The 24337-nt window shown below is 41.9% G+C and overlaps 1 protein-coding gene across 1 annotated transcript in view; it reads left to right on the top strand.

The window, feature by feature from the left end:
- The window catches only part of ATP9A (ATPase phospholipid transporting 9A (putative)), a 2147009-nt gene that overhangs the window by 37901 nt on the left and 2084771 nt on the right, over positions 1-24337 (top strand). The gene's annotated exons all lie outside the window — the stretch shown is intronic.

Genomic DNA, 24337 nt, shown 5'->3' with positions numbered 1-24337 from the left:
CTGGTATTCCACAGCAGGATTTGGTAATAGAAAGGGCACAGTTGTGTCTGTGGTACACATTTGGCTGTGATAAAGAAGCACAGACCTATAGTAGGAAAGATGCAGTCATATAAGTAGAAGGACCTGCTCCTGACAAAAATGTGTCATTAAGGGTAAAGTATTATCAACTGGGGACACTAGATGTTTGTGAAAAATGATTATTCATTGCACTCCAGGCAGAGCCACAAGTTTATCCCTTCAAAGAGAGGGTGTTGAGAGGCAGGTGTGAGATTCAAGTTGCTATATCCATCTGGCATCAGATTTTTTTCTGAAGGAGCAAATACATTCTTTGATGCTGTACAGGCTAAGGGAGAACTAAAAAGTTTACCCCTATCAAAGTGTTAGCCAGCAAGTTTCTGATTCTCATTCGTCTGACACTGACACAGCCCATAGGCATTACTTGCCAGTAAAACCCTTTTCAGTGTTGCAAAAGGAAATGATTGAGAGAGAAAAAAAAGCACAGGACATGACAATAAAAAAAAACAGGAGTACCTTGGATTTGAACCAGAGACAGGTGTTTGGTGATCAAGAATGCAGAAGAGGACCAACAAGAAGCTGAAAGTAGGAAATAAGCATAAGAACTATAAAGTGGCATTTCCTTAAGACACATTTTGCAAATGAGATCTCTGTTTCTGCAAGAAGTTGAGGGAGGCTGAAAAGACTTTAACTTTGTGGACTTAACTGCTGGAAGGACTTTGACGTATAATTTCCCACTTAGTCATTTATGTATAGAAGGATATGAAGAAAGTGGACATAAAATTTTTCTTAGTAATATGTGTATAATATTACATGCCACAGTGTAAAGTAGATCTGTATCATATGCAGAGGTACTTTGTGGGTTGATGTCCGTGATTTTTGTCAATGCCAGTGCTCTTAAAGTGGAAATGTATTTTTCCCCCTGACTGTAATGTATTTGGGATTTATAGTCACAAGTTAAAAGTCTATATATATAAGCAGCTTGATGGTGGAATTTTGGTCTGTTAGAGAACTGTTCATATGTGGATTAAAATATAGTGGCTCCCTTGTCGCTCTGCATACATGTGGAAGTATATGCTAAAATCATATAAATTGATTGACAAATAACTATCAGGAAATGACTTCACCATGACCTGTGAGGCATCTAAATGGATTAACACGAACGTTAATACTTAAAGGAGAATCGTCAAGTATCTCAGTGAAAATAAACAGTCTGTTACATTGAAAGGAATACAAGCAGATGCATTCTTAGCAATAAGTTCAGTATAAATACAGCAACAACAAGAGATCAAAACTAAAATAATAAAAACGCAAAAATGAACAACTAAATTTAATAAGTACAGTAAGACAGCACTTTCATCAACTGACGTGCATGTCAGGACTTCATCAGAATGTAAATCTTTAAACAGAATTCACAAGATTTTATTCAAACATAACATGACATGATCACTGAAGATTGTTTCAGGATATAAAATAAATGAGGATTAAAACAAAAGCTATAGCAGTAAACTATGTTCCCTATGACGGTCTTAAACATTTTAACATGCAAATTAATCAGCCATGTTTAATTATAAAATACATTTAAAATTTTAAGCACATTTAGGCCTGCTTTTTCCAAGGCATTCAGTGATACCTGTCATCTAAACTCTTTAACGTTTAGCTATCTCACTCACAAAAATCCTTCTATTCCAAAGCATAAAATAAAATATATTTTTTTAATTTATAGCACTCAGTAGTATGCATATATAAAGTATGTAAACAGTTGATGATGTTACTGTATTCTTTTTTTGTGGCCTACTGGTTTATCCCATATAGAAATTTTAACATCCACTGCAGATTACTATACATGCAATACCTTCTGAACTGTACGTAAAATATCCAGGGGATGTCACTGTTTCATTCAGTGATTTTGATGCATCAATTATGACCATGAGCAGGTGTCCACGGTGGTGCAGCGGTTAGCGTTGCCACCTCACAGCAAGAGGTTCTCCGGTTTGATTCTCAGCTGGGGTGCCTTCTGTGCGGAGTCTGCATGTCCTCCCTGTGGTCGCGTGGGTTTCCTCCCACATCCTAAAGACATGCTATAGGTGAATTGGACACTCTAAATTGGCCCTAGGCATGAGTCTGTGTGCATGTGCCTTCCATGGAAGGTTGGGTGTCGGGCTGGCAACTCGGCACTGTAAAACTCCACTGCCAGTCATGAGCGGACAGGTGATCCGCTGTGGCGACCCCTAACTGGGAAAAGCCAAAAGAAGAAGAATTATGACCATGAGCACTGTATCTACATAAAACAATCTTCACATGTGTATGTTCCTTTTATATAATACACATTCTTAAACTGTTTTAACAATATCTGCTTAAGGTGCTTGCCTCTCTTAGTAATAAACTTGGGCCATATTTCCCAACCTGTTTGCTAAAACATCGAGAGGAAATAACTTTCCAATTCTTGCATAATGTAGTTTTTATGTATTTTAAAATTAAGAGGCTTGGTTGGTTGCTGTATATGTTAAAAGGTTTAAGACTGTCTGTTTTAAGTGATCATTTGATTTTATATTCATACAGTTATTTTGAGAGTATGTGAGTTTTTCCTCATCTGAGAGGGTAATTGAGACGAGACAAAAATGGATGGTGTGGTTGAAGGATGGAACACAAGCTCTAGCATATGTTTTCAGCATGTGATTAAATCTAACTTAGGAAAGGGTGAAGCCTGTGGGTGTAGCAGTATATCTGAGACATGTACACATTTATGGAGGGGTAACTTTCCTTTCTGGGAAATGTATGTAGTTGTGAGTGTTCATTCTGTGTTAAAAGTGATTGGGGGATTAAAAATGAAAATGTACACAGTTTTTTTTGAATGTTATATTGAAATAAAATGATTTTGGGAACTGTAGCATGTCTTAACAGAAACGAGAAGCTGCAGTTGCATTAGTAGTCAAAGAGCTGCCACACGGAGCCACAAAGTGACTCTTTTATTAAACAAATTAAATGTTTCAATCAGAACAATGCATAAATGAATAAAAGATCAATTATAACAGAATGGATTACTCACATGAATATATTTATACAAAATGTATGTATTTGTTTTATTCATTTTTTTACCATAGGATATTGCGTTACATGTTTTATATGGGATGTATTGTAAAATTTTTAAGATGGTTCTGTAGTTTTGGGGAGCTGTAAATTTAATGGTTGTTTATAAAAATGGTAAAGTGTAAATGTGTAGGTTTTTAGATGGGTTGTGGTCTATCACCTCTCACTTTTTAACATCATTTAAATTGTTTAAACTGAGATCTGAAGTAGCTAACTTCATTTGTGTAGCAGCCTTCGGATCCGAGCCGGCAGTTTTCAACAGCTTAGATCTGAGCTCCTAGCTCCTCCCCCTACCCATAAACCCCTGCCAACCTTGACTGACCTCAGATCTAGTTTGCTCCGCTTGTCGTCAGCAGCTGGGTTTTCGAGCTCCAGGCTTGGTCGTTAGTTTGTGAGAAAAAAATAGAAAAATGTTATTCTTTTCTATCCCTTTAGTGCGCGTGTGGTGTGTTTAGATCCCTTTTGGTGTGTAAACCCTAGTGTTAACACTCTTTTTTAGTTATATTTTTTTCCCTCCCTCTCCCTCGCTGGTTCGTCAGGGTTTGTGTGCGTGTGTTGGGGGGGGCCTAACGAGTGTGTCCTCCTTAGCTTAAAATTTCTGAGGCCCCAAAACCAATCTTTTCTAAATGCACCGAGTGTGGCAATAAGCTTTCACCGGCTGATGGCCACACTCGGTGTGTTCTGTGCCTTGGGGTTGGACACCTTTCCTCTGGGTGTTCCATTTGTGCGGCGTTCAACCCCAGGGCACTTTAGGACCGGAGATCCAAGCTGATCCTGGCGGGTCTCTTGCCCCCGGCTTTGGCCTCCGGTCCTACCGTGGCTTCCACCGTGGCTTTGGCGGCCACTCCTGCCTCTCTCCCCCCGGCCGGGACTCAACCTCCCCCGCTGTAGGCTCGGAGGAGAGGGAGGCCAGGAAAGAAAAAGTGAGGAAGAAGCACCACAAGCGGAGGGCCGAGGCCTCCGCGTCGGCCCCCCCGGCTAAGCGGTCTTCTCCCTCCAGGGCTTCCTGGTCTCCTCCCTCTTGGATCCGGTCTCCATGTTTTTCACCGGGTCCTGAGGAGGAGGAGACCCGATCTCCTTTGAGGTCATCGAGGCGGCACTCCCGTCCCGCCTCGGTGGCCTCATCGAGATCCACTCGCAGCCTTTCTGATGCGGATTTGGACCGGATAATGCGAAGGTTCCTCCAGGCCCAACTGCAGATGGGAGTGCTCCTCCCCCCCCCTCGGGGGGGGGGGGGCTTGACACCTTTCTTTGCCCCGATGGCTCCTTCTCCGTCCCGCTTCCCGGGTTCGGAGCCGGGCAGCCTTGGAATCGGGGGTGGGTCGGCGCCAACAATCTCTGGTACTTCAGCGCCGATGCTTCCCTCGAGCCTGTCAGGTCTGTTTTTGTCGGATCCAAGCTCTCCGAACTGAGGGCTAAACTTCGGATCCGAGGGTTTCAGTATGCCTTCGGCGCCATCCAGGTTAGAGCATACTGGTCCGTCAGATCCAATCGCTTCGGCGCCGGCCCCGGTCCACCTGTCTGATTCGAGTGAAGGTCTGCTCTCGGATCCCAGAGAGAGCGGCTCTCCCTCAGCATTTGACGTGGTGGAGAGGGCCCTGTCGACTGCATCCAGGCCCCCCGGTCTTTGCTACGGCTCCACCCCGCACTCCTTCTCTGTTGGGTATGACTTCCATCACCTGGCCCCAGGGGCAGCCTGCTTCAGTGTCCCAGGTCATTCCCCTGGAACAGGATATTGCTGGTGAGGCCTCCTCGGACAGCCCCCCCCCCTCAAGGAGATCCCCCACAAGCGGAAGTGCAAGAGGAGGCACGTGGACTCCCCTGAGTCCTTGACTGAAGACACTGATTTGGAGGAAGGGGAAGGCTCCCCAAGGTCACCCCCCGAGGATGTCTCCTTTGGAGACATCATGGAAATGCTCAGGATCAGAGGCGGGTGGTCTACCCCAAAGCCGACCTCGGACGAGTCTGTGTTCCTGGAGGCGTTTGAAGCAGGCCCTTCTACCTCTTGGGTGTCCCCTCCGGCCGACCCCCTGGTGGACTTGATTACCACCAGGGCATGGAGGGAGCCGGACACTGTGGAGCCAGTCCCAAAACGCCCTGACAGGATCCTCAGTCCCCCTGCAGATAGGCCCCATTGGAGCAAGGGTCCCCCAGTAGATGCCATGTTGGTGGTAGCAGCCACTAAGAGGGAACTAGCTCGAGAGCCCCTCAGCCCACCCCCCGGGCAAGGAGTCCTGATCGCTGGACCGCTTAGGGAAGTGGGTGTTTAGTTCAGCGTCCTTCTCGGTTAGGTCTCTGAACTATATGGCACACGTTATTCGATTGCAGCGGGATCTCATTAAGGAATACGCTGCATTACCCCCAGAGTCCATGTCGGCGGAGGACAAACAGCTGTACTCCATCTGTATGGCCACTCTTAGGTCCATTTCCAATATCTCTATGCGGCTACTATCCCATGCCACAGAGGGAGCTGGTAGAGCCAGCAGAGCAGGCCTCGTCATGAGGTGTCAGGCCTGGCTCGGGCATTGTGATTTTGCGGAACCCTTTAAGGCGTCATTTGCAAATGCCCCTTTTGATGGTCCTACCCTATTTGGGAAGACTGTTCGCGACACCTTGGTCCAGAGCGAAAAGGACGGGAAGACGTCTGACATCGGAGTCCGCTTCTCTGCTCCCCAGAGGTCCTTCTCCAGGAACCAAAAGGGACAGAAGAAGATGTAGTTCCAGAAGGCGCAACAGTCCCAGCCCGCTCTGGATCCCCAGTCCTTCCGCGGCAGAGGAGGACAGGGAGGATGCTGCCCTAGAGGCAGAGGGGGCCCGAAGAACTTTGGGTCCAGAGACCCATCTCTGACCGGCCCACGCAGCAGCCCTGAGAGGCTGCCCGACTGCTCCTCTCTGGAGGCAGTCAGGGGACATTTCTCGAGGCACCCGGCAGCTTGGGAGTCCATCACAGCAGACTGCTGGGTGCTTCGCATCATATCCAGAAGTTACCAGATTCCTTTCTCTTACCCCCCTCTCTTCCCCAAGCACCTCCCCAATGTCCCACCCGATCAGAGGGAGGCCGCAGCTGTGGAAATTCAGCAGCTACTAGAAAAAAGAGCCATCCAACACGTCCCCCCAGACCAGCTCGGATCGGGTTATTACTCCAGGTTCTTTTTGGTGCCAAAAAAGACGGGGGACTTGAGGCCAATCCTCGATCTCTCCCTCTTGAACCTATCAGTAACCAAAGAGAAGTTCTGGATGGTCACTCTTCAATCCATTCTCCCCCTTTTACGGGGGAATGATTTGGATGTGCTCTATAGACCTCAAGGATGCATACTACCACATTCTCATGGACAGACGATCCAGGAGGTTTCACCGCTTCCGGCTAGGGGCCAGTCATTACCAATTCAGGGCTCTCCCCTTTGGTCTCACCTCAGCCCCCAGGGTGTTCACCAAAGTGTTAGCAGTGATAGCGGCCCACCTGAGGCTCCAGGGAATTCAGGTTTTTCCGTACCTGGACGACTGGCTCCTGACCGCCCCGACAAGGCATCTACTCTGCACAGCCAAGGAACTATTTTCTTTTCATTGCTCCCTGGCTAGGGATCACAATAAATATGGACAAATCTTCTCTCACCCCGACTCGGGTCATAGATTTTATCGGGGCCAGATTAAACACAATCAATCTTGTAGCCTTCTTAACCCCAGAACGACTTCGAACCCTGAGGCTTCATGTGTGCGCCATCCTTCTATCTTCAGCTTCTCCTGCGGAATTGGTCCTGAGGGCTGTAGGCTCAATGGCACGTCTGAACATGAGGGTCTTGCAATGGACCCTCCAAGTCCAGTGGTCTTTTCGTCACTACCCTCTGAGTCATCCCATTCCCCTCAGCAAGGCTTGCAAGAGGGCTCTCGTATGTTGGCTTCAATCTCCGGACCTCCACATGGGACGCCCCTTCTCTATGGCCCCTCCCCTTGCCACTGTGATCACGGATGCCTTTCGCGTTGGGTGGGGGGGGCACTCTTCGGGCAGGACTGTCCAAGGCACGTGGAACAACACTGAGACCTCTTTGCATATCAGTGTCCTAGAGTGAGTTCACTTTAGAAGTGTGCTGTGCAAATAATTCTATTAAGTATACTGTATAAATTATTTTAAGCATACCGTACAAATAATTATATTAAGAAATGTACAGTAGAAATAACAATGCTACATGAGACTGTTGTAAATGAGTAAGTCAGCTTGGCAAAGAAAATATTTCAGAATAATTATTCAGCAGATTATCCGTGACAAAGGAAAATGCAACAGGGGTAGATTTTGCAAGAAAGAGCCAGCCAAGCTAAGGTCTTCACTGTGTAATACCTTAAACATCCTTAATAGTGGAGCACTTTGAAACTGTTTCAGGTGTTTTCAGGATATAAAATAAATGAAGATAAAACAAAGGCTATAACAGTAAATAGTGTTCCCATATGACAATTAGTTCAGGTATTCACAGGTTTATGAGGTTAATACTATAAGTGTTTAGGTATCTGGATTTAAGAATGATTCTATTATGGCCGCTAAGGCTGTGTGGGAACAGACTAAATTGACAATACATACTTTGAGGAACTAGATGCTCTTGACTATGGATATGGATAATAGGGTACAAGCAGTGAAAACATTTCTAGTTTATTTAATATTGTATACTGCTCAAGCACATTTTTAACAACCAGAGGAGAAGCTGTGGACTGTAAGAATTTGAAGGATTTTTATTTTGCAGGGTAAGAACTATGTGGGATAAGCACCTTCTCCCCACAGAAAAAGCTAGTTTAGGATTACCAGGTTTAAAGGGATTCTTTAAAGCTGCACAGTTAAGACTCCTATACATAACACAAGCAGAATACAATAAATCAAAGTGTAAAGTAATGGTGTTGTAATGGGGGAGTTCATGAAATACAGAGAGAGCAGGATTTTGGATGAAGGTGCTTAAGGAGAATAGTAACAACAGTATGATATTGTATAAAGTTGCACAAAACTTTTTGAGAAAGGAGAAATATGGATAACGTATCTTCTGTGCCCCTACTTGCAGTCAAGAGGAAGCTGGAAGTTGTTGGAGAAACTTGGCAAATGAGCTTAGGTATTTGGATCAAGTAGCTGTGGAGTGAAGTCAGTGTGTCCTGAGGCCAAGCAGAAGTTTGGACCGTGGGTTGGAGACAACCTTCCATACTAGGGACTGATAACAGATTATAGGCATATACAAAATGATGGGGGTGTTCTATGAAAGACCAGCTGTAGAACAGAAATGGCTTTAAAAAAAGATAACTAGAACAAATAAAGTAATGCATGGTAACTGTAAACGTCAATCAGAAGAGGTTAGAAAAGTCTGGGGAATGAGAATGGAAAGGCAATATCCAAATAAATGGGACAATATTGTACATCACCAGTGCAACAAAATCTACAAGGTGTAGGATTTTTGCATGGAATCGTTTGCATAGGAATTTTTACACCCTACTTAAACTTCAGAGAAGTTTCCCACAGGTAGATAACAGTTGTGGTATGATGGGAAAGGAGGGGGGTACCTGGGAACATGTTTTTGGAAAACAGTGATTTAAATAGATTTTAGAAATTCCCCTACAGGGTAATTTGTCAAAGTTTGAGGGAGAAAATTATTTTAATCAAGGAAATTATTCTTTTGAGCAGGGATATAGAAACTGAATTACCTAGACATTAACTGCCATAAAAAATAAAAAAGTAAATAATACTTGCAAATGGAAATCCAAAACAAAACCAGCTGCAATCAAATTATTGAATATTTTAATAAACCAACATGAGGCCAGCCCAGTTTTGGATGAAGTATAGGTTACAAAACAAATGAAGAATGCTGAGATGAAGATATCCCTAGGGTTGGGAATAAAGACCACAGCAGCCTAGAATGGGAAGTCATAAATTGAAACAGACAGTAATTATCCCAAGCAAAATTTTATAAGGCCGATTTACAAACAAATTGCGGTCATGCTGGGTAATTGGGGGTGACGAAAAGCAGACCTAAAAATCAAGGCATCTTGTCAACATTTTATGAATATATTGAATCTCTTGGAGAAAAATAAATTCATATTAAGCAAGTAAATAAAAAGGGAATAAAGAAATTAAGCTGGTGGAATGTAAAGGTCACTGTCGTGGAAGAGTAGAAAAACCATCTATGAAAAGTAATGAGCAAATGTCCTGTTGGTAACATAATCAGATATTGTATGTCAAGGTCTAGTTAAAGGATGGTAGAGCCAGCGGAGCAGGCACATGGCAAGTATGAATGCAAGTGCTAAGAGATGAACCCAGAACAGGAAAGTTTTTTTGCTAACGTATTAGGTGCATGTTAGACAAAATCCAGAAACACCTGATTTCAGGTAATGATGAACCTATGGATGAAGAAACCATTGTCGTCAATCTCTGTAGTTCTTTCTTTAACCTCAATGTGGGGTCATCTGTTATATCAGTTGTAGTCAAAATTTCATCAAATGACTGCCATGTTTTTTTTTTTTTTTTTCAGAGAAGGAAGTAAAAGGTGTGCTACAAAATACCAGAACAGACTCTTTGGCAGGAGAAGATAAATCTGAACAGGTTCTTTTTGTGTAAAATTTGAGAACTTAGTTCTATCTTGAGTATTTCTGTATAAGCAGTGCTTGTCTGAAGTGCATTTCCTAGAAGTGAGGAAGAGGACCAACTATTGTTCCTGTCCCCAAAATACTAAGGCAACATTAGTTGGGCATTATTTGACTGATCAGTCTTACAAACACACTGCATAAAGCATACAAAAGAGTTCTCCTGTGGAATCCTTCTTGACGGAGGTTTTTTGATCAGTCTTGCACAGCATGGATTCATGTTGGCGGATCATGCATTACAGACCACCTGTTATTCTACTACAGTTTGTTGTAATCCAAGGACTAAATATTGACATAATTACCTTGATCTGTTGAAAGCATTTGACTCTCTCTCTGTTCCCCACAGCTCAATTCTGAATACATGTGCTGGGTAAAGAAGTGGTTAATTGATAGGAAGTGTATGGTGAGAAGAAGGAACACTTACTCAGATTGTTACCAATCAGTAAAGAAGTCCCACAAGGCTTGGTGCTGGGTTCAATGTTGTTTAATCTTTTTATGACCGCAGTACTAGAGAGAAAAAAAGGTTTTGCTAGCAAAGTTCACTGACAACACCAAAGCTGGCTTATTGGTTAACACAGAAGAAGATGCTTTCTTACAACAGTGTTTGGCCTCCTTATTTGAAGGTCCACTTATTTGAAGGTCCATACTCATCAGGGTTAAGTTCAGTGGTACTAAGTGCATACATAGTCTTACACTTTGGGGAAAAAGAACTAGCGTTACTGCTTGCTATACATTAGACAACCAGCTATGGACAGCAATGGAGGCTGTAAAGATTTTAGCATTGAAATTGCAGTATAATAGATTGGATACTGAAATATTGACCACCACACTAATGGGATAGTCAGATGATGTTATCACATCATGAATGACATATGTAGAATTAACACAAGTAGGAAGGTAGAGGTCAGAAACCCACTGTATAAAGCCAACACATGGCCTATGGTTAAGTATTGCTGTCAGCGTGTAGTTTTTTTTAATTAATATGTTTGTTTAATCATATACATGTTTAAGTAAGCTCACTGGATGCAAGTGTCCCATTTCAGAGGTGACCTGAGAAGACCTGAGAACACTGTTTGATTAAGAAACTTGCTTAGATTTATACAGTAGGTAAGTGGTGATAGAAGTCAAACCCTATTACTTTGACTATTGAAAGTGGTTAGTTAGTAGCTTAGAACCTTAATCTTTTGTGCTAGATGCCGGGCAGTTCTAGGTCAAGTTACATGGTTGAAAGAATACAAAACATCAGTTATTAACAAAAAATCTTCAAACATTAAGATTTTTTACTGTTATTTATAGGTTTCTAAGTGGCAACTTCATTGTGTTAACGTTAACCTGTCATGATTTAAATACAAGGAACAAGAAATAGTTGGTTAGGACTCCTAGAAATGAAAGTACTGTTAAGACTAACAGTTTCTCAGAGGGGGACTGGAATACTGTACCCCTGGAGGTCAGGCAGGTGACTAGTATGACAGTGTCTACCTGTTTAGCAGATAAATGAGTCTGCAGCATGACTTTTAATTAAAGGTTTTGCAGTAGTAGGTTCCTAGACAACCTCATATGAAGCAGTGGACCTGTGTACCCCATGAAATATTGTAATATCTTACAAAGTGGGGAAGGATGGCTTCTCAAACATACACATGCATGAGTGCAAATTGCTCTCTCCTCTACAGTTAAATATTGCTGTACATACCAAAAGATGAATGGTGCCAAAGAATTGCTTTACATTGCTGAGCTGCACCTTCAGTATAACTTAATGTCTCCTCTTACTTGCGCTCAAGACTAAAGAAAATGATAATGCAGTTGAACCTGCATTATCAGCTGTCAGATTTGCTCGTTTTATGTCTCTCATAACCCAAGTTAAAAATGGTTGCACAGTGGCAATTATCAAAGAGAGCAAATAGGGTGTCCTTTTTCATGTCCTTACATTCACCACTGTATTCATTACTTATGGGATTCCCTGCCGTGAAGCCCATCGTCTGGCCAGTCTACCAGTGCTTTAAGGTATGCTGAGCATCACCTACACACTCCTCACTTAGTGTAGGGCATAAAGGTGACGTTCAGGCATACCATCCTCTGACCTTTGCCGAATGCTGTTTTTAACCGTTGGTCTGTTTGCCTCAGTCTGTTTTTTTTTTTTTTTTCTGTTTATTGGAACTCCGGTGATTTTTCCTATTTGCTGAAGTTCTCACTGTTGCAGATAAGTACCCAGTTGGGGTTTTTGTTCTTTTATTAATTTTTTGTGCTGTTTTGGGGGGGGGGGTTAAAGCCATCCTCAAAGGGTAAATGCCAGTGTTGGAGACATATTCCCCATAAAGACCTCCACGATAAGTGCCTTTTTTTCCTAGGAGCTTCTCGCGATTATACTGAAAACCCTTTGTAATAGGCTTTCTTCCCTTTCATTGTATCCTGAGAACCAGCGTCTTAAGCTGCTTGCTAAAGATACAATGGATTGAACTTCCTGCCCTGAGGGTCATCCGTCAGGGAAGAAGAAGTTCAAAAAGATAAGACTGGAATCTTCTGCTGTCCAGCCTCTGCTGGGGGGTTCTCCCGAGGTTATTACAAACCTGGAGAACTCGCCTGGTTGTGTTGTTGGATTCCTCTGCCACGTCCAAGTTGGAGACCTGTGAGGATCTGTTAGGCAGCACTTCCGATGAGGCTTTGCAGGTGTCCATTTTGGGCATTCAGAGGGAACCACTGTTGACCGTTTCCGAGGGGTCTAGTGGGGTTTCACAGTTTCTCTTTAGGGAAGAGTTTCCTACTGCATTTGTGGAATGCTGTCCTGAGTCTGGGCCTTCTGAGGTTTCTAGGACAGATGTCCCCTTAAAATAGAAACAGAAAACTAGACATGTTTCTTCTACTCTTAGTATCCCACAAAGTGAGAGACAGGCCCTTACTCAGGGGTTATTTAATTCTTTAATGTTATTAAGACCTCCTCAAGGGGTTTCGGTTCCTGTTCCTGCTTGGTCGTCATCTTCGCTTAAAGCCCAGGGAATTAAATTCTTCTGAGGGAGAGTTGGATTCTGATGAAGAATCCCTTACTTATTCTACTCTGGTTCCCTCTCCTTTATACTATGGGTCTGAGGAGGAGGAGTCTAATAGTCCAGATACTCCTTTCTGAAGAAATTTCCTTTGGGGACACAATCTCTAGGATGATGGAATTTTTTAAGTGGGATTGTGCCCAGTTGTCTGATATCCATGAGAGATATTATGAGTTACTGCAGATGGAATCTCCTAAACCTGCGGCTATTCCTCCTGTCTTGGCTGCTTTACTAGATGTATTTTCTGATGCCTCTAAAGTGCCCGATTGTCTAAGTTTTATAGGGTGTCTGAGGACTGTTACTATTTGTTCAAATATCCTGCTGCTGACCCCACTGTGGTGTCTGTAACCTCTAATAAGGCATCTCAATTGTTTCCTTCTTCCAAGTTACGGCCTTCTGATAAGGACAGCAGGAACATTGGACAGGCTGGGTAAGAAGGTTTATACTTCTGCTACCCTAGTTTTTATGGCTGTTAATTATCAGAGCCATATATCTAGGTATGCATTGACTCTTCTTTCTCTAGCCTGTCAGCTTTTTTTCTGATCATCTAGATTCTGAGAATAAATCTTCTGCCCTTTCCTTGCTAGGGGCTTCCTCTTAAGTAGTTTGGAATTCTGTCAGATGTTGTTTTGATGCAGCGGATGCATCTTCTAGGCCTGTTGCTTTTGGTTCGGCACTGAGGAGGTATGCTTGGCTTGGGCTTCAACCTTTACCTGATGATATTAAGGCTAAGTTGCTGGATGCTCCTCTGGATACTAAACTTCTGTTTGGGGAAGTGACTGCTGGTTTATTTAAGTCTCTTCAGGACAAGGGGAAGGCCTTACAGGAGCTTAAACATGTCTTTGTTTCTCCTGAGCCTAAATTTCAGAGAAACTACCCTTCTAAGCCTGCCTTTGTTCGTAGGCAATCTCACCCTCCTGCTAAAGGTAGAAAGGGTGGCGTAAACAGGCTTCTCCTGCTAATGCAGGGATTCTCAAGCCTTCCTTTCCTGACAAAGCAGGTGCTGTTTGACTATTCACCTGTTCCCAGCCACATTCCCCTTTCTCTTTCTATTTGGCTTCGAATCACCCAGGATCCGTGGGTCCTATCAGTCATACATCACGGGTACTTCATGGTATGGAACTCCCATCCTCTTATGGGCATTCCTCAGCCTCCTCTGGAACAGCTTCCTTTTTTCCCAAAGGTTCTTTGAGATCTCTTGTCTCGGGGTACTATTCAAGAGGTGCCTGTGTCCCAAAGGGAAGAAGGGGTTTTATTCAAGAATGTTTGTAGTGCTCAGAAAAGAACGTACTTGGAGACTGATTCTAGACCTCTCATCTTAACACCTTTCTGAAGGTGCCTTCCTTTCGGATGTTGTCCCTTCAGACCTTTCTTCTATCTTGCTACCTCAGGCCTTTCTGGTGTCTCTGGATCTCAAGGATGCTTATCTTCCTATTCTGATCCATCCTCTTTTCAGAAGGTTTTTGCATTTCTCTGTTGCTTTCTGGCATTTTCAGTTCTGTGTTTTGTCCTTTGGCCTTTCTACTGCCCCAAGAGTGTTCACCAAGTGCCTCGCTCCTGTGATTGGTTTTTGCAGGCTTCAAGGGATCCAAATATTTTCTTATTTGGATGACCTACTGATTCAGGTATCCTCTCCAGGGGTAATTTTGCAAAATCTTTTTTTTTACCGTTTCTCTTCTTCAACGTGTGGGGTTCACAATAAACTAAAAAAAGGCTATCCTGACTCCTCCGCAGGATCATGTCTTTCTGAGTTGTAGGATTCAGACGGTGCCAATGATGGCATCATTCCCTCCTTCAATTGCTTAACTCTCATTTCTTACTTTCCAACTCTTTTTCCCCTAGACTCTGGGATTCATGGCTTACACCAGTCTGATGCTTCCACTGGCCAAACTTCACATGAGGAAGTTCCAGTGGTTTCTGAAGTCGGTGTGGCTTCAACATGTGCATTGTGTAGACTTTACAGTTCCTCCTCTTCTGTCTCTCAAGAAGGAACTTCTGTGGTGGATTCAGCAGTTGTCTCTGAATCCAGGGCTCCCTTTTCATCCTCCTATTCCCTCTTAGGATCTGTTCACAGACTCTTCAGATGTGGGATGGGGAGCAACATTTGGCTCCTTGAAGGGTTCAGGGAGTGTGGTCACCTCGTCAGCAGAAGGAGCACATCAACATCAAAGAGATGAGAGCTCTTATGCTTGCTCTTCAAGCCTTTCATCTTTTTTTTCTCTCCGGGGCTTCTCAAGGTATTCACGGACAATACCACAGTAAAGTGGTGTATATCAGCAAAGGGGGGGGGGGTAGTGGTGGACAAGATCTTGTCTTTTTTGCCGGATGGCACTTCTGGTTTGGGATTTGGCTGTCCAGTATCAAGTGACTCTTCAGGCAGTTTATATTCCTTCAGGTCAGAACATTGTGGCACACTCTGAGCAGGTCCTTCACTCAATCCCATGAATGGATGCTTCACAGGGATGTGTTTCTGGACATTGTTCACTGGTGGGGTACTCCTCAAGTAAGATCTCTTTGCCTCCCCTCTGAACAGACAACTTTTTCTGTTTTGTGCCAGAGTCCCAGGTTCTCTGGTATGGAAGGTGGATGTCCTCTCGTTTTCTTGGAAGGGGATGTTTCTTTATGCATTCCCTCCCCTTCCAAATTGTTGTTGGTGACTCCCTTTTGGCTGCGACAGCATTGGTCCCTCTATTTCTGCATCTAGCCAAGGGCAATCATCACAAGTTACCTCACAGGGTGGATCTACTTACACAAAACAAGAGATTTCTCATCCAGCCCCACTTGTCTATGCTTCAGCTGACACTGTGGGTGATAGGGTTTTGATCTCTCAGACACCTTTTTTCTGAGGACATGCAGCATGTCCTGCAGGAGGCCAGGAACCTATTACTAGGAAATCTTACTTATCTAAATGGAAGAGGTTTTCTATTCTTTCATGTGACCTGGACCCACTTACTGTGGATGTTCCTTTGGTTCCCTGTTTGTGTGAGGTGCTCAATGCTGGTTTGGCCTATTCTTCTATTAAGGCCCACTTATCAGCTCTTTCTACTTGCCTGCCTTTAACTCCCCTGTTAGCATCTAGATTTGAGGCTAAGCAATTTGTTAAAGGCTTCCTTAGTAATAGACCTCCCAGGAAGCCTGTTCCTCCTCCCTGGGTTGTTAATTTTGTTCTGGAGAAACTGACTCAGACTCCTTTGAGCCTACTGTATCATCTTCCTTGCAATATTGTTCTTGAAAGACAGTTATTTTGGTAGCTTACTTCTGCCAGATTGGTGTCTGAGTTGCAAGCTCTTATGGCTTGTCCTTTTTATTTTGTTAATTTATGACGACAGGGTGTCCTTCCTTACTAATCCTTCTTTTATGGCCAAGGTTAATGAGTTGTCACTTAATCAGTCTATTAATTTGCCTACTTTTTTCCCCTCTCTGTAATCTGACAGTGAGAGGTGCTGCATATCTTAGACGTGTATAGGCAGCTCAGATTTTATTTGGATAAGACTAAAGCTATCAGAAAATCTGATCAGTTATTTGTTTCCTTTCATCCTAGGTCTTTAGGATTGGCTGTTTTCAAGCAAACTATTTCTACTTGGATTTCAAGGCTATTTCTTTTTGTTACACTTTTTATGGTGAGAGCCTTCCTTCTTCTGTAAAGGCTCATTCTACTAGAGCTGTGGCTTCTTTTGGTGCTTTTTTCAAGGGTTCAGACACTAATTCTCTTCTTGAAGCAGCTACCTGGACTTATGTGCATACCTTTACCAAACATTACAAGTTGGATGGTATCTCCAGAGCTGGAGCTAGTTTTGCTAATGCCATTCTTCATGGCTTCTTAGAGGGCTGTACTGCCCTTTCCTCCTCCCATGTTTCTTCTTGAGCTGTGGCACTCTCCCATAAGTAATTAATACTGCAGCAGTGAATGTAAAGACATAATACAGCTGTGTAAAATCTTACTATAACATTAGATATCCTTGCTTTCACTGCTGCAGTATTCACTCCCTCCTTCCATCCCACTAGTCTTTTTTTTTTTTCTTTCCTGGATGTGCTGGTGCTATTTGGTTTTCCTTGGACTGCTGTTCCTACTGGGGCAATCAGTTCTGAGGGTGGTACGCCTGAACATCGCCTTTATGCCAAACGCTGTATGAGGAGTATGTAGGTGATGATCAGCATACCTTAAAGAAACAGTAGACTTTGGTGCACTGGCTGAACGACTAGCTTCACTGTAGGGAATTCCCATAAGTAATGAATACTGCAGCGGTGAAGGCAAGGACATCTACCGTTAAGGTAAGATTTTACACAACTGTACTTTCCATATGCATCTCTGTGGGGAAAGGCCATATATTGAAGAGAAAATGTTTCCGATAGTAATAAAGCAGTGCAAAACTGAATAAAATAGTCATGTTGTGCAAAAGTAAGAATGCTATTGTGTTGGTTTTGAGGTTCCTCATTACGGTGACATGATTGCCAATTGTTGGCTATGTTGATGTGAGTGATTTACAGATGTGTGATTTGTTTAGTTTGTGTTCAAAGCTTGCTGTATTTTGGAGAATTCACTTTTCTTTGACATGCAGCAATCTCAAAGTTAGTAAATAAGAGGGGTCTGTTTTGTTGGGTGCAAGAGATGAACCCCCCCTGCAAAATCACTTTAAGAATGAAACACTGAATTTAAATTATCACTGCTTCACTAGAAGTTCAGCATTTAGGGTTTTGATTTCTGAGAGTTGATCACTCCTATATTGAGTTTGTCTCAGAGCTGTGTGGCACTGATATTGTACAGTGCCCATTGTATGAAGGCACCTTAGGGATAATTTTGTGCAGCAGCTCCTGTTAAGTGTTGGTAATTGTAGAGAACTGTTTGATGTTTTGGGCATATTGTTATGGACGTATATTTAATACATTTTGTTGTCTGTACACCAGTCTGCCATATGGTAGGTTTATGGCACACACATTTTATATTGAGCTGTCTGTCGACCCTAATTTTAGGAGTGACCAAAAACTACACTGCTGTATGTCTGTTTTGCAATGAAATCAATGCATATTTCAAGAATTCTAATAATAAAGGCAGTGTGCTAGAAATCATAGTTATAAGTGTTGTGGTGCAAATGGTCTTTCACCATTTTGGCGCTCCCAAGCAAGCGAGGGGGCAATCTGCCCCTTCAGTGTATGGTGCTGGGTTGTACTGTGTCAAGCTTTGTGTTCACTTGCTGTGAACATAGTCATATTTAGGAAAGTATTAAAAGTTTTGTGCTTCTGTTTTTGCATTAGTACTGTACATATCCTTTTGTCACTAGTTGTAAATATAATGGTGGTTTTCCCTGCAGTCTGCCTCAGGCCAAACATCTTCATTCCAGCATTTTGTCTGGAAACTGCATTTGAACCGAACTGAGTAAATGGTAATTGGCAGATGTATGCCTGCTATATATACATATACACGTGTGTGTTTATATAGCTGAATAATATATTTTTATACAAGTTGGAACAACAAAACCAGAGCCCCTGGTATGTGTAACTTTTCAAAAACTTGTGTCCATGAAGCTGGCTCAGTAGCACAGAGGAAGGCATCCATCTATGCCACCAGTGACCAATTTCAGGAATAGACTCTGGTCATTGGTAGGGCTGGCCGGGATGGGGAGGTAGGATTATTATTGCTGATGGTCTTTTTTCCTTTCTTGGGGCAAGGTTAAGGGAAACCAGTGCCTCTGTGACCTTTGGTTGAGACTGAGTCTTTCAGTCCTGTCTTTTGGAGGCAGCACTTACTGAGCCAGTGTTTGCAACATTCATGCAGATATCCTTACACACATGCCACTCCTTACAAACATTGATTGATCACTGTGTATATGATGCTCCCACTATCTGGTTAGTAATGTCCCACAGGATTCCTTAGTCTCTGGGCTTTAACCAGTGTATGCTATAACAGAGACCCCAACTCTACAGTTTAATTCAAAATGTCATTGTGTATCACCAAAACCAAAGCTGTGCTTTAGTGCAATTAGCAGACTTAGAAATTATATTGGGGTGGGGGTTGGTGGGATATTTTCTCCTCAACAACAAAAAAATTTGAGAGCGTTCTGACTTTCATTTATATGTCTTGCCACTTACTCCCAGCTTCAGCCTTAGTGTATTATCTTCATTAAATTTGTTGTTGTATCTTTCGGCTTTTCCCGGTTAGGGGTCGCCACAGCGGAACTCTGGTCCGCTAGTGATTGACAGTAGATTTTTACGTACTGAGTTGCCAGCCCTGATGTACAACCTTCAACGAAGGTACGCCCATTCACGTATGTCTCCACACAGAAGACGCTTTAGTTGAGAATCGAGCAGGACAACGTCTTGTGAGGCGACAACGCTACCGCAGCACCATCACCGCGGTTCATCTTCATTAAATTTGTACCAAATTAATTTAACATATGAAAAATATTTGCTCATTTTGGCTCCATAGAGGACTACAGCCCTCTACCCACCAATATAAAAACACTACAAGGTAGGGAATTAAAAAAAAAAGTTTTCCAATGTTCTTAAACCTGATTTTTTTTTGGTAAATTATCCCAATGCCTGCAGAAACTGCTGGATGCCTGTTATACTGTAGATTTCTTAAGGCCTTCAGTAAGACAGGTTACATGAACAAGGAGTTTCCATTTCAAAACGAAAATGTGGATTCCTTATACTTGCTTCCTGTTCCACTACCAGTCAAGAAAATAATTTATGCAAACAAGCATGTTCTGCTTTATTTATATGGCCTTGGTCAGCAAACACCTTTGTTGTATTTTAGAGGGATTACCCTGTCTCCCAGAAAACTTAGAACTGGAGAAAATCTGCTGTGTCTGGATCAGGCTAATTTCTACATCATACTTGAGGCTCCAAAAAGAAACACCCTGGTAGTCTAAGGAACAAGTTTTTCACTTGGGATAGTCCTCTATTTGTCTTTTATTATGTATGGGTTTACTTTTGTTGCACTGCTTTGTCAATGTGGATCATCTTATAACCTCAGAGACGCACTAGTAAAAGACAGTACATGTGTATTAGGTACCATGTCAGAGGGCTCATGTTGCTTCCAGTTACCAAGTAGTAGTGCTGTAGCTGTTGCTGATTTAAAGAGAGTTCTGTTTATTTCATTCACATAGCCAATCTGCAATGTTTCTGACTACACTAGGGACAGAACAGAAGAGGAAATCCACTAATGGCCAGATGTTTACAAATCAGGCTCATATTTTCATGCACAGAGTCTTCATTAAGCTGCCTACTTCCTGAAAATAAGTCTGACCAATGAGCAACCCATGACCAGTTGAGTTAACCAATCGGAGTGTTGCAATTCCATGTAGTGTATGGAATGGGACATTTTTGCTCAGTCTGTCTCCCTTTGAGCAGCAGTCACATTTTTTTCCTAAATGTTTTTATTAATTTTATAAATGAATAACATAAGAAGCAGCAGTCACATTTGAGTGCTTGGCTGTAGGAAAGGTGACAGATTAGGGCCAGCCCACTTCCATATTGCCAGATTAGTTTGGCTTTCACAAGGAAAACTGTAGCAGCATGACATCTTTTAGGGATGTGCCACAGCTGGTTAGCTTAGACCATGTTACATTAACCCCCTATTTTTCAATTAAATAACTTGCTTGTGATAAAGATGTTACTGTAACATTGGAAGTCATTACTCTGCAAACACATTTTAAACTTTTCAGTAGCTCTATAATACAGTGTTTATTAAATGTTTATTCTGTGCATCTCCAATTTAATTTAAAATCCAGACTGCATTCATCATTTTTTCGGCATTTCAGAACTCTAAACCAGTCCTTTATTGAGCACTATTTTTTTAAAGTGTATATTAAGAATTATTTACATTCTGAGTTGGGGCTAATGAGGAATAAATAAGTCTAGTATACCCTACCAGGATTGGGGCAAGTGAATACCCCATATGCCCAGCTCCCATCAGGAGGATAAAACAAATGGTTCAACAAGTAGAAGAGCTTTATTGGGCAGTTTAAGCAGATTTGGGGGGGGGTGGATTTTAGATGCACATGGTCTGTTGCTTGCAAAGTTAGGAAAACAATCTAAGGAGATTTTATTGATGGTTTTGTCAGTAGCATGTCCAGAAAATTGCATATGAATATGAATGTGTTAAACCTTTTTGAAGATGGAAGCATTTATGTATAGAAAAACAATCAGTTTAGGGACAGTCAGTGTGAAAATACTCAGTGTTGGAGGTTAGTATTGCCTGAGGTGAGGAACAGTAGCAGTACTGGGTTCATAAAAATTAACTCCTTGTTCCTTCCCTACTATGAGAACAGATTACATGTGAATCAGCCAAGCCAGTTCAGCCTTTCATTTCCTTACTTCCTGGAGAGAGTTAATGATATCCTCACATTAAGGACTTCAAAACAAGAAGTAAAACACCGTGTTCTGCCTTTTTACAGGTAGAACACTGTGTACTGCCTTTTTTTTTTAACCAGCACAGTTTTAAATCTCCACCAGACAATGCAAGTATCACTTTTAAGAGCAAGACAAACATTTTTACTTTTTTTTTCTATATATTTTTTTTTGTTGAAAATATTTAATTTCCTCCTCCAGTTTTGTTCCCACTTAAATCACTTTAATCATTGACGATTTATGTTCTTTAAACAAAAGCTGCACACGTCACAATGACAGCTCAGTGTTCCCTGACCAGGGAGTAGTATTTATGGAACTAGGGACCATGGCAAGCTGTACGTATGTATTAAGGCTGGTTCTACTTCTTTCTGTCTCTTGCTTCTTCTTGAGTCTCTTTGGGAGTTTCACTCAGTCTTCAAAATTTTTGATTGTCAGACTATGATCGCCTGAAATTAAATTTCTTCTTTATGAGGTTATGGTGGTTTTGTATAAGTCTTCTGACTTCACCTTCTTATCAACATCTTATGTTACCCAGACATTTATATAAGATGCGAGTGTCTAAATAATAAAGCTGTATACTTCAGGTTTTCCAAAACAAGGTCATTGCTGCTTTACATGTCTGGTGGGTTTCTCTGTCGCCATTCAGCCTAACTTCTCCTAGTCTATTTTATAATACATACCAGCACACTACCTGTTGCAGTCATTAAACTTTGTAAAATAAAACAGAATGAAGGCAACTCATTCACCCTTGTTAAAACTATCAGTTTTATATAGACATGCACACAATGTGCACTTCCAAGATTTTGTCACATCTTAGAACTGTAAAAAAATCAAGATGTATATCATTAAGTAGATAAACTCCATAAAGCATACAAAACACAAAGACCTATTATGTGTTCTCCAGTCATTTTTCTGTCTAAGAAAATTGTAATTGAAAAAATGTTCATTAAGGTATTGTAAAAAAAAAAAAAAAAAAAAGCATTACTGTTCTCTGAAACCAAGGTCATCTTTAGTGGGGGGGGGGGGACGACGACTAGCTGCTTTGACTATGATTTGTACATTGCTTTTGCTTTCACATCCCCGATCTGCGGTGACAGGGTATTATTTCTGTAGATGGAAGGCTGTTTCCCCTGCACCTACACAGTCAGGTAATGCTTGTCATGTTAGATGCTGTTGTTGGACCCTTTGCTGCTGCTGGGAGTGAGGTCATTGTTCCCCTGTACTCTTCACTTATCAGACCAATGATAGAGTACAATGCCCCATTCGGGATGTATCTCACCCGACATCTGCAGCAATTGGAGAGACCCCAAAAGTTCCTCACCAAAAGGATAAAGGGACTCCAAAATCTGTCATATGCTGCCAGATTGAAGAAACTCCAGCTCTATTCAGTCGCATACCGTCTGCTCAGAGGTGACATGTGCCTGACATACAAGGCCATGTCCAACCCGGAATTAATGGACATGCTCCACCTCAAAAAATCCAAATCCACCAAAACCACTAGAGCAAGCGACTTAAACCTTAGCACGGATATAAATAGGACGTGCTGGAGGGATAGATTTATCACTCAGAGACTCCCTATGCTGTGGAATAAAATCCCGGTCCATGTGAGGCAGAGCACCTCGCTGACTCTGTTCAAGAGAAATCTAGACCTGTGGATGGGAGATCGTAGGTTTACCCCAGGAATCAACTCTGTGTCACTGCTGGACAGAGGCACAACAAACTAATGGGCACAGTATTTTTTCATATAAGGGGTGGCGTAAGCCACAATAATTTGGGCTAGGCTTATAAATGCCTTAGGGCAGATAGCCTAGTATAAACCTATGAACCTATGGGGATTTCACCTTCCCGACATGCACTGATGTAGAGGTTAGGGCTGTTAAGTCTGGGGTGCAGGAGTCTGAGGACCCTGAATGACTGATGGGGAGAGGCCTTACCTGCACAGTATTATGATGTTTAATTTTTTTGTTTTGTTTTGTAGTTTGCTGACCACTCGTATCACCTTCTTTCTAGTGATAAAATGTTTAGGTTAAGGCAATTGTACTATTGTATACATTTAATAATTTATTGTACTAAAGGAAAACTATTATTGACAATGACAATGGTGCTGTGTTGTAGGATGTCATCATTAACTATGAATTGTGAGACTAAAACTACAAATTGCATGTGTTTTTTCTACTGCTTATATAAACATTTAGTTTAAGTGGTATATTGACCTCAGAGTTTCGAATTATGTTAAATCACTATGTCACTGGAAAAGTAAAGAGAAAACAAAACGCACTGTTTTTTTCTCGTTTTAACTCTTTTGAAGAGGAGTAGTTTCTTATTTTGATGTTTCCTGCATGTTATGTGATTTAAAGACGATATATGTAGTTAGTAACGCTGCATTTTAGTACATTAAACAGCACACACATTGTTATTGGCATCCACACAACCTTAGGCAGTATAAGCACAGAGCTGAAATTATTGTGTTGCCTGGAGGCTTCATGCCTGCAGTGAATAGACATCTGTACAAGTCTGATATCATCTGCTTGTATGCTGTCTGTATAAGAGCAAGCCAGTTAGCATTACCTTCTTTCCCCTACAGTGCCTGTAAAAATGGGCATTTGTGCATAGTGGGCCTAAAACTACCCTCCCCATGATATAGTAATAAAAATGTTTTTTTAATCCTCACCTTTGTGAAACAGGATTTGAAAGGGTCAGTATACACTGTAATATGTCATTGTTGCTGATATTTTTATCGTTTTTTTTAGGTTATTCTGAGCCTTGTTTGGTGATGATGCCATTTGCAGTATATTTTAAATTTTACAATTCTGGCTCATTTGAGTGCAGCCATGGTGATGAGGTACTGTACAGTAGGAAAGCTCTGTTTGTTGGTTATCTCATTCAGTGATGCATAGACTTTGAATTATCATGGAATCTCTGCTGTTCTTCACTTTGTCTTGGTTAAATGTTAGTCCATTAACTGTCACGAATGATCTATCCTCCCTCTCATATCAAGCCTTCCATTCTCCAGAGTGATCATGTACCCTTGTCATTAGGTTAAAAATTTTAACATGTTGGTAATCCACAATGTTTTTGCCAGCTAGAACTAGCTTTGTAGTATAAACCCCATAAAATAATTTCTAATTTTAGCAAGTTTGGTCTCTTCCATAAGTATAGTGAGACTTGGTTTGGTGCATTAATAACACTTTTTGTATTCTTTGTAACATTCATTTTGTATTCTTTCATTTATGGCAGCC

The sequence above is a fragment of the Protopterus annectens genome, chromosome 12.part0, assembly GCF_019279795.1.
Source record: "Protopterus annectens isolate FY-2018-M chromosome 12.part0, PAN1.0, whole genome shotgun sequence".
NCBI classification, from domain to species: domain Eukaryota; kingdom Metazoa; phylum Chordata; order Ceratodontiformes; family Protopteridae; genus Protopterus; species Protopterus annectens.
Note: the sequence above shows the minus strand (reverse complement) of the source record. Positions and strands in the feature narration are given on the sequence as shown.